Genomic DNA, 4,310 nt, shown 5'->3' with positions numbered 1-4,310 from the left:
CTGCAGTAAGATAAGTGTCTGTTTGTTTGTAAGATACTTATGTCTTGCATAAAGCAATGCCCCTTTTACTATCCTAAAATAATGTCCTGCATAGAAATTTGGTGTCCTTTGAGCTACTACAGTACTTAATATGTTTCTTTCAAAGATTTTGTGAGACATGCAATATTTTTGATTCTTTGATACAAGTTGATCACTTTGATAAGTGTCTTTGTGGAACTCCAACAATTGTACTGTATTTCCATAAGGAAGTAACAAAATCTGAACCAGTAGGCTATTGAATAGAGAAAAATACACTTCTGCTAGGAATCCTGATCTATACAACAATCATCTATACAACAATACAGAAAAAAAAGTTACCAAGCAGTTATATAACAAAATAGACTACTATCTTGGTAGGTCTGATGACCAGTTGCCCATCAAGAATGATCCCCACAGGACAAAAATCAATGTTATATCTGATTCTTGTGTGAATTTCTGAAAATTTCTAGTATTCCTTTGTTCAGCATCTTTAATTTCTAAATCCACTATCATAAGATCTGTTTTAAATATCTGATATTCCTGCTACCTGTAAAAAAAAACTGTTGATTAAATTTCCTTCAACAACGTGATGTCTCCTCTCAGCATCCAGGATTTACATTCATCTCTAATGATATTTTTGACACATAAGGTGAAAATAATTCATAGTTTTCAAAACTTATAGTTTCTAACCTATTACTGGACATTTTCATTTGGAACGATTAGGTTGTTGAAACTCAGACATACTCCCACACAATGATATGTGACCAGAGTGATGGTGGTTATACTTTACCCAGGAATTGGCTACCTAAGTGAGCTGAAGGTAAAGGTAGTTTAAAATTAGTTATTAAAGTAAAAGCCAAAGATTTATTAAGTACATATCTAGCTTTAAGGTCTGTCACTCCTAGATGTACAGCCTTAGCTAAGTTTTTTTTCTTTTCCTGTTTACCCTAATATCTGATTTAAAAACTGCTGAGATACATAGGGACAAGGTCTGTTGGTCATAGCAAACCGGTAAACCTGTCCTTGGGGCTCAGAGTATTGTCCCTCACCAAGAATTTGATCTAGGGAAGTCTCAAATCCTTATGCTTTCCTCGGTTGTTCTATTTTTTTTTTTTTTTTGCCTCTTTTTACCAATAACACTTCCAAAACAGATATGGCCCATCATCTAGGACCACTGAGATTAATTAAAGCCAATTGGGTGGGGTTGCCTTAGTGCTTGAAGCCCACGATTTTTACATCTTCCCTGACAAAAGGTGAATGTAGTCCGTAAGAAAATATTGTTTGTTTAATTTCTTTTAGATTGCTCATACATATTGGTTTTCATGTATATTTTTTGACTACCTTAGAGAACTTCGTGTCAGAGGGTCTTTTTGAGAAAAATTACTGTTAAAATTTTGTGTAAGTCATCCCAGGGTTTAGCACATACTTATGAGGCTAAATTATGTCCTTTTACCTTCTGTTCCTGTTTATTAATTTTAATATTTTTTTATATTTTATTTTTTTTTACTACTGACGTTTGTAAAGTCTGAATCTTCTGTCCAGTGTTCTGTTCTAATGCCCACACTAAGGAATCCTAGGTATGAAACTTGTCTAGTAAGTATAACACCTCCTCCTTGGACATAATTTTGATGGTATGCATACCTTCCTGGAGAGATATCTTATCTGTTAATGAATCTTAACTTTTTAAGAGATTTTGATTGTTAAATGTAACAGCACATTTTTTAATAATTATATGAAATTGATGCTATCTCTTTCCATAGTATTTTTAACTAGCTTTCCATTATTAGTCTGAAAAAAACTGTTAAATTTAATTAATTTAAATTTAAGTTTAAAATGCGATATAGATCTAAACAGTATTCTGTTCAGAGGAATCTCAGATGACTGAGAAGCAGTCATCTGAGATTCAATTTCAATATCCTTACCCATCAGGGAAATGCAAATCTAAAAATCTCTGAGACCTCATCTTAGACATTTCAGAATAATAAACATCAAAACCAGAAGTGTCAGCTCATTCTAGTAAGCATATGATACAAGACAATGCTTCTCCATTGATGGTGGGAGTGCAATGCTGAACAGTCACTTTGAAAATAAATGAGACAATTTCTTAGAAAATTAGGAATTGACCTACCTCAAGATCCAGCTATATACCATTCTTGGTCATATATCCAAAGAATGCTTTACGTATCACAAGGAAACTTGCTCAACTATGTTCATAACAGTTTTTTTCATAATAACCATAAGCTGGAAATAGTCTCGATTTCCATCATTTGAAAAATGACTAAAGAATATCTGGTACATTTACAGAATGGAATGTTACTCAGCTGCTTAAAGCAATGATGTTATGAAATTTGACAGCAAGTGAATGGAGCTAGAAAGGATCAATCTGAGTGTGATAACCATAGTATGTAATTCACTTGTAAATACATATTGACTATGGAGTAAAACATAGCCATTCTATCATCTGCAAACCCAAAGAAACTAAATAACAATGAATCATAAAGATGAGACACTTGAACCTCAATGTGAAGGGGAAATAGGATGTATATCAGAGTTGGATGAAGAAAGGGGTTGGATTGGGGCTAATGAGCATGGGAACAGGAGGGATCAGGTTGGGGAAGGATGGAGGGAGAGAATATTGGGAGAAACAATTTTTATCAGGGGATATTTCTGGGATGAGCTAGAAACCTAATACAATGGAAACTCCCAGGAATCTAGAGAGTGACCCTAGATAAGACTCCTAGCAGTGGAGGATATGGAGTCTCAACCTGCCATCTGCAATAACCTGGTAAGACTTTCCCTGAACCCCAACCCAGCTACACAACCGTGGACTCACAACTTGCCTTGCCTATAAGATGTGCTGGAGTAAAGTTGGTACTTAAGTGAGCTAGAATGACTCCCCCATGATGGTTACTGAGTCAAGTTCCTGTTTGAGTTGTGTTTGAATTTCTGCAATAACTTCCCTCAATGATAGTCTATGACTCAGAAATGCAAGCCAAACAAACCCTTTCCTCCTCTAAGTTGCTGTGGCCAGAGTGTTTCATTACAGTAAGAAAAAGGAAACTAGAATGACACTAAATATCATTTTCTTGTTCATTTCATTTGGATTTACCTGTGGCATTACTACTCCAAATCCTCGTCCACTTCCATATCCATCAGATCCCCCACTAAAGTTGCTTCCTGGTCTTGGTTCAAAATTGCCACCACCTCCACGAGAATCTCCAAACCTGAAGTTTCCTCTTCCACTCCTAGAACTTTGGACTTCTAGCATTTCTTGTCTAGACAATGCCTTTCTAACTTCTGCATTATGACCATTGATGTTGTGGTATTTTTGCAATACAATTTTATCCACAGGATCATGGTCATCAAAAGTAACAAATCCAAAGCCTCTTTTCTTTCCAGACTGCCTATCAGTAATAATTTCAATAGTATCAATTTTCCCATATTCTTCAAAGTAATCTCTAAGGTGGTGTTCCTCAGTATCTTCCTTAATTCCACCAACAAACAGCTTCTTCACAGTCACATGGGCTCCTGGTTTTCCAGACTCCTCTCTTGCTACAGCACGTTTTGGTTCAACTACCCTGCCATCAATGGAATGAGGCCTTACAGCCATGGCAGCATCAACCTCGGCCATGGACGAGAAAGTTACAAAACCAAATCCTCTTGATCTTTTGCTTGCAGGATCTCTCATAACCACACAGCCTGTGAGCTTTCCCCATTGCTCGTAATAGTTTCTCAAACTTTCTTCGGTGGTTTCAAAGCTTAAGCCACCAATAAAGAGTTTATGAACTGCTCCTTTTCTCTCTCCATCGCGGACTCAGTCGCTTCAGCCCAATTCCCCGCAGCCGAGCTAGAAGAGAAAGACCTCCGTGGACTCGCAGGCACCAGACTTGGGGGTTGGGGAGGGAAAGAGAGCAGCCACTGCTCGCAGAACCTCGCTGCTGGGGACCCCTGCACACCGGAGCCGGCGACGCTGCTACTCACAACACCTATTCTTATGAGTAAAGTCCCTTGTGCTTTATGTCAGTATAAGTGACTTCTCTGTTATCTTGGTGGGACAGGCAAATCCTGACATCTACAGTCACTATGTTGACCTCAATCAGTCTTTCTAGAACAAAAATAAATATTGGATACTATCTCTAAGTCAAAAGTACCTATTTTTGTGAAGGAAGCCAGATGTACTTTGTAAAGAACCTTAATGTAAACATGTCTTAAATTGTTGTGCATTTGTACTGTGTTATTATTGAAATTAATTTTTCCAAAATTTTATTGTACTTAAGTATGGATAAAGTAAA

The 4,310-nt window shown here is 36.9% G+C and overlaps 1 pseudogene; it reads right to left on the bottom strand.

The window, feature by feature from the left end:
- Positions 1–3,058: 3,058 nt before the first annotated feature.
- LOC125394192 (heterogeneous nuclear ribonucleoproteins A2/B1 pseudogene) lies at positions 3,059–3,840 on the bottom strand (annotated as a pseudogene).
- Positions 3,841–4,310: the final 470 nt, after the last annotated feature.

Source organism: Myodes glareolus, chromosome 20 (genome assembly GCF_982192425.1).
Source record: "Myodes glareolus chromosome 20, mMyoGla1.1, whole genome shotgun sequence".
Lineage (NCBI taxonomy): Eukaryota > Metazoa > Chordata > Mammalia > Rodentia > Cricetidae > Myodes > Myodes glareolus.
This window is presented reverse-complemented; position numbering and strand designations above follow the sequence as displayed.